A 21,384-nucleotide genomic window follows, 5' to 3' on the forward strand; every position below is an offset into this window, starting at 1 on the left:
AAGACCGGTTCACTTCCAATGTTCAAATTGTCAATCATCTTTCTCAATCGTTTCGTACGATGAATCCCAGAGATTTTAAAAATTCAACGTGCAACGACCTGAGTTTCTTTCGAACGAGGGATTTTGTACTGTTAATCGCGCGTCTCGTAAAAAATATATTTCCCGCTTGTTTCACATGTTCCACTTGATTCACCACAAGCATTTCATAGATTACGTTTATTATCATCGCCGTCGTACGTGCAATCTAACGGTAATCTCTTCGAAAATAGAGCGATTGTCTTTCTTGATCAACTACATGTACCATTAAATCTGTAATGCTCCGTGCGATGATTGGAAGATAAATGACATATGCCGGTGTTTCCGATATCTTATATCCTGATGGCATCTTATGCGAGAATTCATGTATCGTATGTACACGCATACTGTTACTGTACGCAACACTAACGCTACATTCTATACGAATGATATTCACGTTGATAATCTTAATCGGTGCGTCCGATTCGCACCATCGGTGCGGTTCTAATATGCGACTCGATGAGAATCCCAAAAGCGAGCCAATGTTGTTCGGTTTGTTAAATTTATTCTATAATCACATTTTATTTCACTCTTCATCGTATTATTATTGGCACGAATTATTATAGGATATTCATTCTCATCATCTCTATATGGATTATTATTGGAACGCACTGCTTTTGGAGAATGTGAAATTGCACATTTTAGATATTCGTATATGGCGCGCAATTCGTATGATCCTTCAGGAATCGTAATTTCTTCATCGTTAGCACCATAGTAAAATTTATTATTCGACGAATTTATGTTTGGTATCGTATTGTACGCTTCGAAATCCGTTAAACCGAGCTCGTAATCACCATCGCTCAAATCTATAGCGGGAAAGTAGCTCACCGTAAGGGTGTTACTGTTGCCAGTCAACGTAAGCGTTAGCGACATGTTTGCAAACTGCCGAACGAATACTGACTGCTGTTAGTGGAATGCCATCATCATCATTTAAATTGATCCTCTACTGTTTGGAGAAACTGCATGCACAATTGTCCACAAATGCTCTGGTTGTAATGTTGATAAGACGTGCGATTGTACACAATTTTCACTACATCTCTCTCAAGGTATCGAATCAATTCCTTGGGTGGTCGAAGATTACCAAAACTGTCAAAATATACTGCGCGATTTCCTCTTCTCGCATACGCCATCCAGTGAGTACCTGGTGTATCTATGTTGTATAAATTTACAATACCACTCTCGTTTTGACGTACTACATCTATCGGTAAGGCGTCACGCATGAACATATCTCGAAAGAAAGATATACGCATACGCCTCGCTAGTCTTTCCAACTGTACATTAGTCATTGGACCCGTGGGTAATTTTACCGTCTCTTTGACGTTTTCTTTTTTCTGTAACGCCTTGCCCGCGCTTGTACAAAGTAAGATAGATTCCGCGACCTTTCATAACGCGACCTTCCATGGCGCGATGATGACGTTTTAATTCTTCCAGCTGGCGTTGCGCGGCTTTGCCATCATTCACCGCTTTTGCGACACCCGCCGCTCCACCGACTAGTGAACCGAGAACTCCCAGTAATGGTAGAATTGATAAAATACCACCCTGTTTTGCTACTGGAAGTGCTCGTTTTCGGATTTCTTTCTTGGACGATTTCTTTTTCTTCGTGCCCATGCCCATGCCGATTTTCGTTTTGGCTTTCATAGCAGCCCAAACGACTGCAGCAGCAGCTTTTTCGCCTAGAGTTGATTCTTTCGAAGTTATGCGTTTCCGTGCTTTCACAGCGAGAGTCTCATCCGCCGCGTGCGGATCGGTGAGATTGTTGCTACGCAAATAGGTTATATCGTGCTCACGACACGCTGCATCCAATAAATTAATGCCTTGGTCACCTCTGGCTAATCGTTTTACCAGGCGAGTCCCAGGTCCACAAAATTGATATCCGGGAACGTGCCAGGAATGTGCAGTTCGATAGAAAGCCCATTTATCGCGCGATTCAATAGACCACTGTCGACTTTAACTTTTGTCGACGACATTCATTACAGTCCTTGATCAGCGGTGTCGGACCGTCGATATGCGTTCGCTGCCACGGACGACTGTAATGTTCCAAACACCAACGAAACTGCTGAACCTCTGGATCGACTCTTAAATGTTCAGGGGGTCTGTCCTGCAAATCATCGATATACTTTGCAAATTCTCGTAACAGCACAGTCCTCGGTATGTATTCCAGTTGTTCGGAGGTTAGTTCTCGAATATTATGAGTATCTGTCAGCAGGAGCAACATTTTCTAAAATGGGTGTTTCCAAGATCGACGCGCTTATATATAGTTAAATCAACGTCGCATTTATTAGATCCGCAACTAAGTTCCCGCTATTTTTCAAGAAATGGCTCCAGTAGTAAGTGCTGGTCGATTGTGACATAACCAAAACGTCATAAACCAAGCTTAGACATATGGTAAACAAACCGCTTTGACACATTAGTGATTTTGTTTTTGCGTCATATACTTTTGGTTGTGTGAAAATGTCTTATTTTGTGCCAAATAATCGTCATTTGCGGGAAGTGTTGCTTTTCTCCTTTCATTCGAAGAAAACGGCGGCTGAAGCGCATCGAGAACTCCAAAAAGTTTACGGAGATGCTGCTCTAAGTGAAACAACGTGCCGTGATTGGTTCCGTCGCTTCAAAGACGGTGATTTCGATGTTGACGACCGTTCGCGTGAAGGAAGGCCAAAAACCTTCGAAGACGCTGAATTGGAGGCATTGCTCGATGAGGATCCGTGCCAAACGCAAAAAGAGCTTGCTTCAGCATTAGGAGTTACCCGCCAAGCCATTTCCAAGCGATTGCATGAGTTGGGAATGATTCAAAAACAAGGAACTTGGGTTCCTTACGATGATTTGAAGCCAAGAGACGTTGAGCGTCGTTTTTTCGCTTGTGAACAACTGCTCCAGCGGCAAAAAAGGAAGGGTTTTCTTCATCGCATCGTTACGGGTGATGAAAAATGGATTCATTACAGCAACCCAAAGAGAACAAAATCATGGGGACTGCCCGGTCATGCTTCTACGTCGTTGGCTCGGCCGAATATTCACGCTGCGAAGGTTTTGCTATGTATTTGGTGGGACCAGGGCGGTGTTATTTATTATGAGCTGTTGAAACCGAATGAAACCATCACTGGGGAACGGTATCGAACTCAATTGATGCGATTAAGCCGAGCACTGCGCGAAAAGCGGCCACAATATGAGCAGAGGCACGAAAAAATGATTCTACAGCATGACAACGCTCGGCCTCACGTTGCCAAACCCGTTAAAACCTACTTAGAAACGCTCAAACGGGAAGTCCTACCCTACCCGCCATATTCCCCAGATATTGCGCCGTCCGATTATTACTTGTTCCGTTCGATGGCACATGGTCTGGTTAATCAGCAGTTCCGCTCATATGAAGACATCTCAAAATGGCTTGATTCGTGGATAGCCTCAAAAGACGAACACTTCTACCGTGACGGTATTCGAGCTCTGCCAGAAAGATGGGAAAAAGTTGTCGCTAGCGATGGGCAATATTTTGAATGATTCATTTGTAACCATTTTTTCACAATAAAGTTGCATTTTCATCAAAAAACAGCGAGAACTTAGTTGCGCACCTAATTATTAAATCGCAACGATCCGTTAGCGAAATCAATTTTGTAACTCACGGGGAAATATGCGGTTCGTGAACCAACCGATGCCGATATGCGTAACAAATTTCGACAATAGAACGCAATCAATGCTTGAGCAAGAGGCGCGAAGGCATGGAAACATGCTTCCGAACACAATACGCGACATCATATGCGGTCCACGAATTGCAGCAAAACGAACGTTCTCATCAGCGTGTTGGAAAGTCAGCACGGTCTACGTTTCGAGAACTTGTATGTGTACTCGAAATCGTTGCAACAACCTAAATATCGCTATTTGGAAAATTTGCTGACACCTATAGATGAAATTGGATGCTTTACATTCTCCAATAACAGCGATGTGATTTCAATGACCGAAGTGCTCAAAAATTCTATTTTTATCTTTGATGGTGTTGCATGTGACAAATAAGATACGATAAGAGAATACTTTGCAATGGGTCGTCATTCGAGCATTGACTGTTTCTATCTCTGTCAGACGTACACAAAAATACTCAAGCATCTTATAAAATGGACAATGCAAATCTTCGGATTCTCTTTAAACAGGATGGTACCAACTTGAAACATGTGTACAACGATCACGTGAACACTGACATGTCATATGAGGATTTCAGTGCATTGTGTTGCAAATGTTGGGAGGATAAATATGGTTTCACAGTGATTGATAAGGACAGCTCAATGACCGACGGACGATACAAGAAAGGATTTAACGATTTTGCTGTGCTGTGAGATGCACAATCGTCATTGTAACCTCAACATGGTAACATCTTCAACATCCACAAGACAAACATATCAATAATGAACAGTAGCGTGAAAATCATGGATCGTGAAAAGGTAGCGGAAGAGATTGCGAAAATGTGCGAATCGACCCGCAAGAAATATCGCGCTTTGAAAACCAGTAGAATGGTGGAAAATGCTGCATTGGAGAGACACTTTAAACCTATTATTGAACCTCTCAAGCAAATCGCGGGAAGCAGCGCTAATGTGGAAAGTAACATTGATGTTAAAACTGAACCACTATCAATCAGTACGAAGAAACAAAGAGTATAATATAAAAACCCGAAAAAAGGATAAAGCGTAAGGCAAAACTTTCACCAGTCGCATTGACTACACCGAAACAGATACTATTAAACGATCCTTTGATAGTTCCTACATCGACGAGAGCTCTACAATATGAAGAACTATATGGAATGTCACATGAATCTTCACCGATCGACAATCTACTCACTGATGACGATGATGATGAGAATGTTTCCGAAACCCCCGATGAACCGGTAGTGACACCCGTTAGACGTCAGTTGCGAACGTACAAAGGACAACAAACTTTACAGGATCATTTTGGTCCGTTGGGTCAAAAATATATGGGAGCTGTGCTAAGTAGTGGAAAAGATAACACTATAGAATATGTTTACGGCGTACGTCTTAGTAACGATGGAGCGATGCTTGGCGATAAACGTATCGATGTGGACAAAGACAATAATATAATCATAAGCGAAACAGGATACATTGGAACACCCGGTCTTTACGAGCTACTATTCAAAAAAATCCCCGACGATTCTGACCGAAGCTGATATGCAAAAATACAAAAATATACTATTGGCGACAAATACTCACAGACGTGGGTACCTCCCGCAAAATCCTATACTCAGTAACAAGGGACACAAATATAAACATATAATCGTGCCCCTAGTATCAGATGCATCGAGCAATAAAGTGGAAGGAAAAGGTTTATATGCATCGCAAACTATGATGACCTTAAATGACAGTAATATTGATTACGTGCATTGGGATAATCCCAACGAGCTGGTGGATCGTCTGCGATTGCTTGACGTTTCGCGCCAAGCTGGAAACAACTCGCACGAGCACGAAATTTTATCGATTATCGAAGAACTCCACGAAGCTGGTCTCATTATAAATTAAGCAGGATGGCATTGACACGTGTCTGTCAGTCGGAACAACTTGCTCCGAAATGTCGATGAATAAGTTTGGAGTATCGCGAGAGAGTAATGGTGCGAAAACTGATCGAGCGCATCAATGGGATGAACATATTGAAAATTACATACATGAAAATGCCCTTTGTTTAAACACTGCCAAAGTTTTTGATGCAAAGTCGCGCAAGATAAAACATGTAGCGCAACCTGAAGCCGACAGTGATGTTGCAACTAAACGATACGTGGAAGAATGAGTTGCAGGTGTGAGATATCATTTAAACAACGTTGCAACCAAACGATATGTACATGAAAATGCGCTTTGTCTAACCGCCAATAGTAAAGGTTTTGATGGCAAATGTTTCGATGCAAAAATGCACGCGATACATAATGTACCGCGGACGGAAGCCTTCAATGACGCTGCGCACAAATATTATTTGGATTAGAATATAAAGTCTTTAACACGTTGAGCGCCACGCCGATTTTGAAGGCAGTCCCCATCAGGCCACGCGCGCCACTTAGAAGCGCTGGTATTATAGGGCCAATGTCTCTTATCGCAGTTCTGCTTATCGCAGAAAATCAGCATTACAGATTTCCGGAAGAAATTAGCAGTATATCTTACAAATTGTGAAAAAGAAGACATTTCATCGGACAATATTGCAAGAAGGTCTAAAAACAACACCAACTCCAAAGAAAACCTGGAAACGTTTCCAAAGTACGAAGATATTGTAAATCATGTTACGATAAAAATGTAACAAAAGATAGTAGAGAAATGGCCAGGAAAAGAACTAAGCGAGTTGTCACATTTTGTAATACCTGTAAAGGAGAACCGTTTTTATGTTTACCGTGCTTCAATGAAATCCACTAATCCTGTAATGTGTCAAAATTAAGTAAATTTTGAATAAATTTTCTGCAATTCCATAAAAGAGTGTAAATTTTATAGTTCTATATCATGTTATACGCTGTCAGCCAGCTGTTTTTCGCGGCCTATGTGAAAGGTCAGTGTCACCCAGCGGTGGCAGACACAGCCTAAATGTAATTTCAGTGTCAGCCACCGGTGGTTGACGCGGCCTAAACGGAAAGTCCAGTGTCAGCCACCGATGGCTGACGCGGCGCTCAACGTGTTAAAACTTCTGTTGCATGAGAGTAACGTTGAGAAGAAGCAGTATATTGATGAGAATATAAATTCTGTAAAGCTTCTACTGCATGAGAGTAACGTTGAGACGAAGCAGTATGTTGATGATGTTACATCCTGCGGACTCCGCGTACTCTGAATTCGTTGTCAAGTAGGGCGGATGGATTTTATATTATACGACCAAATGTTCATGTTCCGCGATCCTCCGAGAACAGTGACTTCAAACACATAGATTTCTCTTTTTTTTTTCTCTGTTTTAATCACCGGAGTCCCTCTATTTCCATCAGAAAAGGTCCGCTAAGTTATTTTAGCCATATATCTCCTCTCCAAATAACCTTGAATAACTTCCTGTTCGCAGCAACAATTTTCTTTGAAGACGGACCGACCAGATAATCTTTCATGCTGTTATATGATATTACTAACCTTCGATCTTTGGAAACTCATGCGTTTCCCACGTTATTCATAAATTTTTATTGCACGCAATCTCTGACTAACCCTATCGGAACCTTGAAGTTTTTTACTGCCATAGATACTCGATCATTTACCATATTTATCTCAGGCCGCCCTAAAACCCCACTTCCGAAAAGTTTTGCAACAAAATCCTATACCCATATTTGGACATAAATTTTGGAGCCTGACGCAACTTCCAAAACCTCGCCCTCTCGACCGAGGTGACGTTTTTAATAAAATAAAAAGGCTACGCCACTTCTACCTTTCCTCTCGACCGACTCGCAGCCAGAACAGAGTCTTCTCTCCAACACCCCTTCAGGGTCTCTTAATAACCAAGCCTATTAGTGGCTTAGACAGAACAGAGTTTCGCCAATTGTTAATTATTTCGTGCAACGACCTCGTGCATTTTTGGACCATCGTGAGCAGTCCAGCGAAGACCAGCTTCCTATTCTTGGCGCAACCTTGGGTCATCCATCCTCACCGACACGCAGTAATTATACTCTTTATTTTCGACAAATAGCATAGATCCAGCAGTAAGTTATTTATACTTTCTTTTGCCTGAATGATCCCTGTCTTTTCATTTTCTTCTTTTCTTCTCTCTCTCTTCTTTTCCTTTCCTTTGTTTCCCTTTTTTTAGTCCCTTGGCATTCCGCCTTAATTGTTAAATCAGGTGCCAGTGGCACCTGATCACAGTCGGACATAACGGACACGGAATTTTGCTCAGACTGCGATTGTTTATATATATATGTATACGTATACATTTATAAATCTTACAAATTTTCTTTCATTGTGAACTTCCGCTTAATCATCAATAAAACAAGTTATTTGTAATTGTAAGCCAATCACGTTTCCCAACTAATTATTCGCAACAAAACATTCTCCCTTCCCTCAACTGTCGCTCACGGTCCTATTCCAGGTAAAAGGATTCAGTTCCTTCACCTAAATAAAGGACCACCGACGTACGTCCGCGCCAGATAAAGGTGTCATTCCGATCCTTGATCTTCACCGCAGTGTTGCGAGTACGTCGGAGCTTGTGAAAGCAAGCGTCAAGTTGCGTTCCTCCTCCAAGACGTAATATATAAATTTAGGTGCTCGCCTGAGATGAGTTGAGCGATAGTTGAAAAAGGGCATGAATACGCGATTCAATTAAATCCGAGTGAATTCAAATAAATCCGAGGTTGAAAAGGCATACCAACAAGCCATACAAGCAACGCCTAAACCTTCTAAAACAATCGAGCCGCAATACACATCGACAGCTTACGTACCTACTATATCCTCTGCATCTCCAAGTGCTCCCCCAGCATCTACGCTCATTCCTATGTATGAGCCCACTACTCCTGAAATTCGGAGAATTTTGAGTGACAGTCCGCTTTCAGAGACTGCATTTGGATTAAAACCGCGAGCTTTTGATAACCCTCTTAGTCCTATTCCAGATGAAAGTCTAGAACAGACTACATCACTGATAGAGCACTGTAACGAAGCACAACCTACCTTGCATCGCCCTCTTGGTGAATCCCTGTACTCTTTCCACTTAGCTGTTACCGAATCCGCAGGAGAGGCAAACGATAAACCACTGACGGAAAGATTAGAAATTTCAAAGAGCAAAGAAATAGAATCAATAAGTAAAACAGAGACGTTAAACGATAAACCGGCGGCGGGAAGCGAGACACCTCTTATAAAAAACTTTGAAGTTTCAGAAAAAATAAATCAAAATTAATAAAAGCGAGTAATAATACGGTGCATTACGTCGTTGGTGCCGTTTCTTTCTTTGACGGACAAAATATTCCAGTAGAACATTTTATAGAAGGATGTAATTTAGCAAAGGCAATGACACCGATCGAGGAAGAAAAATATTTCACGAGAGTGCTCTACACGCGTCTAACGGGAGAAGCTCGTTATGCAGTGCAGGATCAAGATTTCTCGCTTGTCAGCCAATTAACGAAATTTTTGAAGAACGTTTTCTGATCATTTAAAAGTTATCCCGAATTACAAGGCGAATTAGGACGCATACGAGGTGTGTGAGAAAAGTAATGAGACTGATTTTTTATCTATCAAAGTTTTTATTTTTCTCAAACAACAATATTGTCCCCTTCAAAGTAGTTCCCTTCGGCAGCTATACACTGACGGAGTCGTAGTTCCCAGTCTTGGTAGCTGAAAAGCTTCAACTAGTAGGACCTTTAACATGTCGATCACATTCTTTTGAATGTTCTCCAGAGTCCCAAAATAACGTCCTTTTAAAACATTTTTCAATTTCGGGAAAAGAAAAAAGTCACAAGGACTCAGATCAGGTGAATAGGGGGGCTGCGGAACAATAGGAATGCCTCGTCGGTTTTGAAGTTGAAGGTCTCCCTGAGCGAGGTTTATCTTCAACGTGTTCTCGGCCTTCCAAAAATGATTTGTGCCAGTGAAAAACTTGTGCTCTTGATAAGGAATGTTCCCCATAGGCCTGTTTCAACTTTTCAAAAGTCACATTCGCGGATTCCCCAAGTTTAACAGAAAACTTGATAGCATAACGTTGCTCTAAATTCCGCTGCTCGAAAATTCCATTTTCGTAACATACAACAAAAACACAATTTCACTGATGGCGCTCTCAAAAATCACGTGATGGCTGTACGGAGTTGAAACTCGGACTGAGCATCTGGAAGAGATGAACACACCGGTCTACACAAGTAGAACAACACAGCGTCGCCAGATCGCTCGCAGTGTTGTCAGTTTCATTACTTTTCTCACACACCTCGTACATCAAAGAACCGGCGAATCCGTTATTGCGTACGCAAATCGAGTAAAATCCACGGGAAAACGAATTTTAGAATCCTGTCGCACTAACATCGGGTCCGCCGATGCGGCGTATACAACTTCACTAGAAAAACAATTATGCCATAGTTTTATTAAAGGATTAATACCTGAAATTGAGCATCGTATCTCTAGAAATTTAGATGTCGAACATACGAGACGCCTTAAAAATCGAAGAGGAATTACGAGCAATTAAAAATATTCGTAGCCGATCAGTCTTTTCACCTGCTACGAATTTGTACTCTACATGCCAAAAGACCGGACATATCGAGGACAATTGCCGATTATCTCTGCACAACGTAACGATACCAAATTTAAGCAACGAAGTTTTAATTTGCCAAATTTGTAAAAAATGCGGACATAGTGCTGATAAATGTCGATTTAGAGACCCAAATACTCGTAATTCCGTGAAAATAGTTCAAAGTAATATTATTTCGTGTCAAATCTGTCTCAAAACCGGTCATACCACACAAAATTGACTATTATATCGTAATCACCTAAATATCATTTGTCAAAATTGTCAACGGCCTGGTCATAGCTCTAAAGAATGCAGAAGTAACTCGTCAAATATAAATACTTTGATTTGTCGAAATTGTAATAAAATTGGACACATTGCTCGAAATTGCTTTGCTAATTCCAACTATAATACTACGCTCAGTGAAGAAATATGTCAATGGTGCAATAGACGCGGACACTTAGCATCTCAATGTCGCGAAAGACAAATTGCTAAGAATCAATCGCGACCAGTAACATGTCAAGTATGTAGGAAATCCGGCCACAACGCTCGTGATTGCCACGAAGATCAGCCATCGAATAATAATCAAAATCATCGGACTGCACAGAATACGTCGGATCACTGTAGATATTGTAAGGCAACGGGACATTTAATAGAGAATTGCGTATTACGACTTGAAAGGAACCGTAAGAATCAGGGAAACTTTCAAGGGTCCCCGACGGCGGGCGCGAATCGGGGAGCCGACGGATCGGGACGCCCAGTGATGACTGCACTAACAGAGAACACAATAATCGAACTCCAATAATTCGACCCGTAGAGATTAATTTGAATAAAGGAAGCAGCGTTCCTACTGTTTAATTAAGTTTAAACGGAAATAGTTATTTTGAAACTTTTATGTTGGATACGGGATTGGGACCTAACCTTATTAAAGAAGCTCGCATTTCGGAAACTCCAGACTTAGATCCAACACATATATTAAAATTAAACGGCATCAATAATTCACCCATATACACTATCGGAAAAATTACCAAGACAATTTTGGGAATTTCTGTCGATTTTCATGTAATTTCCGATGATTTTCCTATTCAACCATGTGAGATATTAGGCAACGACTTTTTTCAACAAACTAAAGCTGAAATTGATTATTCAAAAGGTCACTTAGAAATTTTAACCACTAAAATTCCCTTTTATTCACAAGAATCTGTAATAATTCCTGCGCACTCAAAAGCATTGTTTTTCGTGCGCTGTGACGTGGCAGCCGGAAAGGCGCCCGTCCCAGGGCGAACCCTCGGTCCTTACGCGAGGTTGGCGCGGGGGGGGGGTGGACAGTACATCGCGCGAGAATTGCGGGGAGGGAGTCGCATTGCGCTCCGTATTAATTAGTGTTAGTAATAGGAACGCACAGGTGGAACGGTCCCGCGTCCCCGAGCTCTGTGCCCCTGGATCTCCTGTGCCGCCCAACGAGACCAGAGGAACCAGAGGACGACACCCATCGACCGGACCGCCACCTCAGGTGAATGCACCACCTTTTATATGTTACCGATTCCCGTATCGCCGTAAAAGATTCTCGCTGCCGTTCCCGTGTCCACAGGCCCGCAGGAATATCCAGCGAATCTGTCATCGCTCCCGTTCTCGGAGCGTGATCACCGGCTAGACAAAGCCGGCCTAGGCGAGGAGTGCACGGGAGCAGGAGGGAGCACACGCCAAAGTGAGACCGAGCACCCGTCCCGCGGATCGAAAAGAAAGATCCGCGGAAGGATTCCCGTATTTGAAGATTTAACGAGGAACGGGGAAAGACGGGTAGCACGAGACAACACAAAAGAACAAGAAAACATGTCGGTAGAAGGAGATAAAAAGAGCGGACTACCATTATCGCTCTCTCTAATATCGCCGGTCTGCTTCCGAGCATTGCGGAGTTATATCGCCTACCGTTACTAAGAAGAGTATCGCTTTGAAGTTAATGAGTGTAGAAGTTTTGGTGTTCCCATCGCCCTAGAAGGGACCGTCGGTGCCAGCGTTGCGCCAGAGCGAGCGGAAGAAGGAGGAAAGCGAAGGACCACGCCGCCGGGAGGTTCCCGAATCTGTAAGACCTTCCACCTGCTTTATTGTTTCGGTGTCGCAAACGTACTGAGTCTCGTTATAGTTATCGGCGTAGAGCAAATCTCGAATTCGCGAGAGCAAAGCGGAGTGTACCGTATCGAGGGGTCGGACCGTTCCGATTCCTGAAATAATAAAAATTGAGATAGTCGAAATGCGCCTAGTTATTCTTGTGTTTTCCCGGTCGCTTCTCGAATTCTCGATCGAACTCTCCCGTCTACCGACTTAAAATACCGAAGAGCTACCAGTCCCGTCGACTTCGCGTATCTCGGCCCTTTAGTGGTGTGTCGCTTCGCGTTGGTGAACGGTGCAGCCCGCTGCACCTGGCGCCCAACCACTTTCGTGAGAGTGTGAACGGCCGAGACGCGCGGACTGACGGCAGTTTGCCGACGGCGAACGAAAATCGCGTCGCAGCGCATTGGAAATCCGCATATTAAAGAGGGATATTTACCCAAAGTAACTATAGGAAAAGTAGAATCAACCGGCTTAATAAAAAAATATCGACGATAAGGCTTACACTAACGTAATTAATTCTTTGGGTACTGAGATAGAAATTCTAATACCAACTTCCACCAACCAAGTTCAAGCGCAACTTCGTTGCGCCCGAACGGCGCGAAGCACACTGTGCCTATTATTACGCGAAACTGCGAGTTGAAACGAGGTGAGATATTCATATCTCAGGAATGGCTGAAACGATCGACGTTTTTTAGTCCCAATCGATTCAGCCTTAAAAATAGGAAAAAAAGTATTCTTGTGCTTTTTGTGTACGTTGTCTCTAAGTGGAGATATTTTAAGATTAAAGTCTGAATCACAGAAATTACGATTCAGTAAGAAAGTAAGAAAGAAACGCTAGACCGCCGAGGAGAAGGGATTTGTGCTTCTCGTTTTTCCGACACCAGAGGCGTTACGAGCGTGCTGAAGATGCAAAGAGCAGCGAGTGCGAGTGAGCAAGCGATAGAGAATAAGAGAGAGAAGAATAGACCGCCGAGGAAAGGGGATTTGTACTTCTCGTTTTTCCGACACCAGAGGCGTTACGAGCGCGCTACAGAAGTAAAAAACAGCGAGTGCGAGTGAGCAAGCGATAGGGAATAAGAAAGAGAAGAATATTGGTAGAACAGGAGGTGAAATAAAAATGAAATATTGCTAGTTTATTTATTTTATATACAGGGTGCACGATTTATCTGAAGACATTGAAATATCTCGAGAACTATGCATTGGATAAAAAAAAGTGGTTAATGTAAGTTGTTAGTCTCGAAGGGGGACATCCAATGATACCAAACTCGACCTCCCACCCCACCCCCTGGGGGTGGGGGTTGAAGGCAACTTTGAAATCTTAAATGGAAACCCTCATTTTTTATTGCAGATACGGATTCTACGCCACAAAATACATAAATTTTGTCCGAAACTTTTTTTTTTATTCGTGATAGATGGCGCTGTAATCGCAAAAAATTATATTTTCCGCAATTCTCCAGAAATGATCATTGGATTGAGAAATAAAAAATACCTGTTCAATATTTTTAAAGAACATAATAAAAGTTATTAAAAAGATAAGGTTTGTCAACCTAACCTAAAAGATAAAGTTTATCAACAAGTGCCAACAACTCGTGAAAACATGGTAGAACGCATAAGAAACGCTTGCGCTGAAACTCCCGCAGATATGCTTCTATCCTGTGTACAGTCATTTGAAAAAAGGATCAATAAGTCTATTGAAGTTGAAGGTAAAAATTTCGAACACTTACTCTAATTAATTGAACAGTGAGAGGCAAGGGGATTCACATTAAAAAAGCACCCGAAGGGAACATAAAACTACTACATCCTCGTCGTTGTTCCTGTGTAACGCTAAAAGTAGTTTCTCGGAAAAATTCCACGCTATCTATCACGAATGAAAAACATTGTTTCAATAAAAGTTTCACGTACAATCTAATTCTGCAATGAAAAATGTGGCTCCCCATTTGAGATTTGAACGTTATCACCCACCCTATCCCGAGAGGATGGGGGGGAATAACTTTTATTATGTTCCTTAAAAATATTGAACAGGTATTTTTTATTTCTCAATCCAATGATCATTTCTGGAGAATTGCGGAAAATATATTTTTTGCGATTACAGCGCCACCTATCACGAATCAAAAAAAAAGTTTCGGACAAAATTTACGTGTGTTGTGGCGTAGAATCCGTATCTGCAATAAAAAATTGGGGTTTCAATTTAAGATTTCAAAGTTGCCCCCAACCCCCACCCCCAGGGGGCGGGGTGGGAGGTCGAGTTTGGTATCGTTGGATGTCCCTCTTCGAGACTAACAACTTTCATTAACCATTTTTTTTATCCAATGCATAGTTCTCGAGATATTTCAATGTCTTCAGATAAATCGTGCACCCTGTATATTATAAAGCACGTGAATTCGAGTCGAACACGAGCAACGTGATCGCAACGTTGGTAATTTACGTCGAGCAATGAGAGACAGCGAAGGTTTGACAATCGCGCATTTCGGTTTTGAAGCTTCCTAACCTCAAAGATATCACAATGCTGCGCTCACATTTTCGACTGAAAGTTGACTTGTCCAAGTTTTTTCACGATGTGCGTCGGATCTGCTAAATTTTTATTGATTGATCACTAAGATATTTGGCATAAGAGAACCATTTCATTTGTTGTTGAACGATGCCGAATATCTACCACCGATGGAGGATATTCGCATTCTCATCGAAAACGAGACGATCAAGTAAGTATAATTCTTTTAATATAAAGTTTTAAACTTAACTTTTCATATATTTTTAGTTCAAATAAGTTTTATGTGTTTATTCATTAATATTATTTGTATGTCATTAATAGACAGAGTAATCCCTGGATCTGGCATATAGAACGAAGTTTTAAATGTATTAGTTACTGTATATCAGATAATTACAAAAATTTCTCTAAGGTTAAAGCATGTCACAATATTTCACACGATAAGGTTGTCGAAACAACAAATGTTATGACTGAGAAAATAAGAATAAATGCAAGTAATGGATTGGATATATCTGACGATCCTTTGAATGATACAGATTCAGCTTTGATATGTTAGTATATTTTATAATACAAGAAATGTAACGTTTACTACTACAATTGATTATACAGAAGCAGATACAGATTCATCTCTTCAAAGGTTACAGATTACAGTAATATAAATGAAAATTGTAATACACAGTCTGTCCCAGATACGATGAGACTGCTTCCATCAAAGTTCTTAGCGCAGCGATATCTATGAGTGAATAATGGTAGGTGAATGTTCTACCCTTCATCTACTTAACCTCAAAATTTGAGCGAATTCGGTTGATATTTCACTGTGGTTTGACATTTTATGTGAAGTCACTTTGTGTATGTCGGTCGAAAAACCAACATGGAACATGTTTTAAATTTGGTAAAAGTGGTGCAGAAACGTACGAAACGCTAAAAAATGTGTACGGGGATGAATGCATGTCCCGTGCATAGGTTTTCCGTTGGTTTGGCCGATTCCGTGACGGTCGTGAGAACCTTGCAGACGATGACCGAGCACCGCCGCCAAAAACCACTTGCAATGAAGAAAACATCGAGAAAGTCAAAGAAATTCTTCGAAGCGACCGCTGTGTGTCTGCCCAGATATTATCTGGGAGTTCTACAACGATTGTGGGCCAGAATTCGACGAGTTCGACCGGAATATCGAGAGCTAGGCAGTTGGTTTTTGTTGCACGATAATGCACCATTGCACAAAGCCATCATGGTACGTGAATTCTTGACCAAAAAAGGCATCATTGTTATCGATCATCCACCGTATTCACCTGATTTGGCTCCGTGCGACTTCTGGCTATTTCCCAAACTGAAATTGGCGATGAAAGGAAATCGTTTCGATACCATCGCGGTCATCCAAAAGACTTCGATCGCCATACTAAAGGCCATTCCAGCCGATGAGTATAAAAAATGTTTCGAAAAATTTGTTGAACGTTTCCAGCGCTGTATTGACTCAGAAGGAGACTATTTTGAATAAACAAGAATAAAAAATCAAAATAATAAACGCTTTGTATTTTTTTTAAACCAGTCTCATTGGACCTGGGACAGAATGTGTACATTCAATTTACAAAAAACAAATTATATGAAAGAACATTAAAAATAAATAAAAAATAAAAAAATATATATTTCAATAAAGTCGTCGGCCCCTGCTTTCTCTTCATGCGCTATATCTGGACAATTTTCCAATTGCTTCTATAACAGATAATATAGTTTGTCTGCGATATCTGCCACCCATGGAGGATATTCACATTCTCATCAAAAACGAGATGATCAAGTAAGTATAATTTTTTTTTAATATAAAGTTTTAAACTTAACTTTTGATATATTTTTAGTTCAAATAGGTTTTATGTGTTTACTCATTAATATTATTTGTATGTAATTAACTTATAATCTTATTCTTATAGAGTAATTCCTGGATCTGGCATACAGAACGAAGTTTTAAATGCATTAATTACTGTATATCAGACTAATAATTACAAAAATTTCTCTAAGGCTAAAGCATGTAACAATTTCACACGATAAAGTTGTCGAAACAACAGATGTTATGACTGAGAAAATAGAAATAAATGCAAGTAATGGACTGGATATATCTGACGATCTTGACCCTTGAATGATACAGATTCAGCTTTGATATGTTAGTATATTTTATTTATATTGCACTAAAACAAATATAATAATCTTTATAATATAATTAATGAATTATATTTATTTTTAGATAATAATACAAGAAGTGTTATGTTTACTATTGCAATTGATTATATAGAAGCAGATGCAGATTCAAAGGTTACGGATTAAAGTAATATAAATGAAAGTTGTAATACATTCAAATTACAAAAAACTAATTATATGAAAGAATATTAAGAATAAATAAAAGATAAAAAAATATATTTCAATAAGGTCGTCGGCCCTTTCTTCCTCTTCATGCGCTATATCTGGGCAATTTTCCAATTGCTTGTATAACAGATAATATAGTTTGTATCTGCGATATCTGCGACCGATGGAGGATATTCACATTCTCATCGAAAACAAGACGATCAAGTATAATTTTTTTTAACATAAAGTTTTATACTTAACTTTTAATATATTTTTAGTTGAAATAGGTTTTATGCGTTTATTCATTAATATTATTTGTATGTAATTAACTTACAATCTTATTCTTATAGTTAGAGTAATTCCTGGATCTGGCATATAGAACGAAGTTTTATATGCATTAGTTACTATATATCAAATACTAATAATTACAAAAATTTCTCTAAAGCTAAAGCATGTTACAATATTTCACACGATAAGGTTGTCGAAATAATAGATGTTATGACTGAGAAAATAGGAATAAATGCAAGTAATGGATTGGATATATCTGATCCTTTGAATGATACAGATTCAGCTTTGATGTTAGTATATTTTATTTATATTGCACTGAAACAAATATAATAATCTTTATAATATAATTAATGAATTATATTTATTTTTATATAATAATACAAGAAATGTTATGTTTACTACTGCAATTGATTATACAGAAGCAGATGCAGATTCAAAGGTTACGGATTATAATATTCACTTATATATTATATATTATTATTATATAGTATTTACTGTTTTTTGCAGACTTTGAAACTTGTCGATGACTATATACCTCAGATATCCAATTTTATTACAGGCGAGGTATTAAGTTCCTGTATAAGATAATGCCTCTTGATAAATATTGGAAACGTGTTAATATATTATACGCGTATAAATTATTATATATATAGAGTGATTCAGACCATTCGTACAGCCTTTTTATTTCGGAAATAGAACATTTTAGAGATAAATATTTCAGACAAAAGTTGTAGGGCTTCAAAGGATCTATTTACTGACGTTATGAATTTAACCTTGGTCTTAAATGGATATCCCAATTTTTTATTATATCGTCTTTTTCTAGCAATCAATTTGAACAACTTTTATTTGAAACATTTTTTAATTTTATTTAAGGAAAATTTAATAACTTTTTCAATATTTAACTCACGATATCTCGCTAACTATTTGTCAGAAGAAAAAGTGGTACTAGAGTTTTTTGCTCTATTTAGTCTCAAGAATATATTTTTACAATAGCGCTTGACTTTTGTTTGTTGATTTTTTGAAATTTCAAAATCATCAAATTAACCAAATTCATGGCGCTATTGGAACAATATATTCTTGAGATTAAATAGAGGAAGAAAATCTAGTACCATTATTCTTCTGACAAATAATTAGCGAAATATCGTGAGTTAAATGTTGAAAAAGTTATTCAGTTTTCCTTAAATATGTCACAAAATATTAGTTAAATAAAATAATGTTTCAGACAAAAGTTGTTTAAATTAATGGGTAGGAAAAGACGATGTAATAAAAAATTCGGGTATCCATTTATAAGATTTTTATGTTGATCTTGACTGGACTTTTCAATGTTATCCCAAGGTTAAATTCATAGCATCAGTAAATAGAACCTTTGAAGCCTTACAACTTTTGTCCGAAATATTTTTCTCTAAAATGTTCTATTTTCGAAATAAAAGGGCTGTACGAGTGGTCTGAATCACCTTGTATATATAATATTATAAAACTTACCTTTTTAAACAAAAAGGTAAAAAGAGGCGCCAAGTACAAGCGCTATGTGTACATAACATAAGTTTTTACAAGTAAAACTTATAACTATAATAAAATTCTACAACACTATTCTACTGTACAAAAGAAGTGATATATTAGACAACAGCGCCAATTGAGAAACCTAATATATATTGCCATACATTTTTACAAGTAACATTTATTATATAAAACTTACCTTTTTAGACAAAAAGGTAAAAAAAAGGCGCTAAGTACAAGCGCTACGTGTACATAACATAAGTTTTTACAAGTATATGTTTATAACACGATATCATTTTTACTTGTAAAAACTTATGTTATATTCATAATATTAACATAACTTTTTACAAGTAAAAATGATTACTCCTCCGTGGGCGCCACCTTGTCGTGGTGGGGGAGCTTGTGTGTCCCGATGAAGTACAGAGCTGTGCCGGCGGGGGTTTCGACTCCTGGCAGGTTCTACCATGCCGGCGTGGTCTGTACAGAGGGGCCAGACTAAGAGCGTCCATAATACTCCTGGATAGGCAGCTGCCTCCAAGTTTTAATCAGGGTCTGGAGGGTCACATTCGTGGGGCCCAAAGGACCTTACAGCGCGGGCAGAGCGGGCTCGTAAGCCGGCTGAAGGCAACCGTTCTAGGGGAAAGAAAACCCTGATTGCAAACCCGTACTTGTCAGGACGTACAACCTGACACAATTGCAAGGGGCCAGGGTGCTTCGGCACTCTGGTACAGGGGACTCAGGCAACCCCGGCAGACCTTAGCCTATCACACCGTAACCCTAGGTCATGTCTCTGGGGCCGGGGGTCTTGCCTTAATTGGCCGGACCGTGAGCCGGGTCCTCTATAAAACACCACGTAATCCTACGGTTGAGGCATGCCACGCTTATGGGATGAATGGCAGGTGCGTGACCTGTCACTAGTGGTTCCTCACCTTGGGCACCTGGCGAACTCAAGGGACATGCTAACCTTACCCCGGGTAATGCGGGGGCTCTACCTGGGGTCGACGACCCATTCCTGCCGCACTCGTGGGAACAAAAATGGATTCCTTAATGAAACAAAAACCCAACACCGAGTCTTCGGGCTCAGAGCCTTCTGGCTCACGGTCGCTCAAGGACGGGCGTAGCAGCCCGTCCATGGACCAACCAGCCACCTTGGTGGGTGATTTTTTGAATGAAGAGAAGGGGGTGTTAGCGGTGGACGAAATCCACCAGGCAGGCGCCTCCTCCCCTCCCCCTGGGGAGGTAGAGCCGACGGACTCCAGGGGACTAGCCCCTGGAAGGTAGTCAAAAACAGAGGACCCTCCACCGGCCTCGAATCAGCGCCTCTCCGACCGCGGAGAAGGCGTGGTGAGCCCGCCGATTAGGCAAACGCGGGTGGCCACCTAACGAGGGATAAATATGTCCCTGATGTCCGGCGGTAAAACCCCGGCACCAGGGACCAACAGGCCAGGTCCCCTCTGCTCGAAGCAGGGGCAGAAGGAGACAAAGGAGGGAACCGACGGGGCAGCGGGGACGTCGGGGCGGACCACCGGTCCGGTGATCCGCTCCGACGTTCTGCTTTCGCAGAACAGCAGGGTGCAGGTCCAGGCCCCTGCGAGGGCAACGTCAGGACCAACAATGGGATCGGGCAAAGCCAAGGACACCGGTGGAGGAAGGAAAAGGACCAGAGAGGCCACTAATACCAGTGGCAGCTCCTCCAGCACGGAAATTCCCACCCTCGAACCCAAGAAGAGGGGGTCTGGTAGGCTGCCCACCACGGGCGAGAGGGTGGGAGTGAAGAAGAAAAAGGAAATGGAGATCGAAAAGAAGGAGGAGGATAACAGGAGATTGGAAGAAGATATCAGAATCCTCCTCGACACGGGCATGCTTCGCTCATTGGAAGACAAGTGCCCGGTCGAGGAGGTGTTCAGAGATAACGCCACTATCAATCTCCTGAGGGAGGCCAGGGTGACCGAATTGGCCTCGGAGGTGGGCCGAGCGCTGGGTGTGGTTCGGCTAGTCTCACGAAGGTCCCGTACTTTGAAAGGGACCTTCGTGGGCCTACTGAATCGCACCGTAGCCACCTCCGAGACCGCGATGGCCACCTTGCTGGCGAGAACGGCGGAGCTCGACAGCAGGGGGGAAGCCTCCGAGACTAAGAGGGAGGCAGAGGAGCTCCGAGCGGAGCTGAAGAAGCTCCGAGTGGAGAACAGGAGACTGGGTAAGGAACTGGAGACCATTAAGACCTCCACCTCCTCTGCCCCTGCCTCTCTTCCCTCTACGTTCCCTAGAGGGAGGAGGTTAACGTACGCGGAGGCGGCAGGAGGGTCGGCGTCGGCATCCAGCGAGGAAGAAGAAAAGAAGACAAAGAGGAAGACGGTGAAGAGGAGGAAAAAGAAGATGAGGAGGGAAACCACTCCTTCCTCCTCTTCTTCCCTCATCGAAAGGAAAGGAGCAGAGGGAGGGGAAATACCATCTTATGATGACAA

The sequence above is a fragment of the Harpegnathos saltator genome, unplaced genomic scaffold (genome assembly GCF_003227715.2).
Source record: "Harpegnathos saltator strain DR-91 unplaced genomic scaffold, Hsal_v8.6 scaffold206, whole genome shotgun sequence".
Classification (NCBI taxonomy): Eukaryota; Metazoa; Arthropoda; class Insecta; order Hymenoptera; family Formicidae; genus Harpegnathos; species Harpegnathos saltator.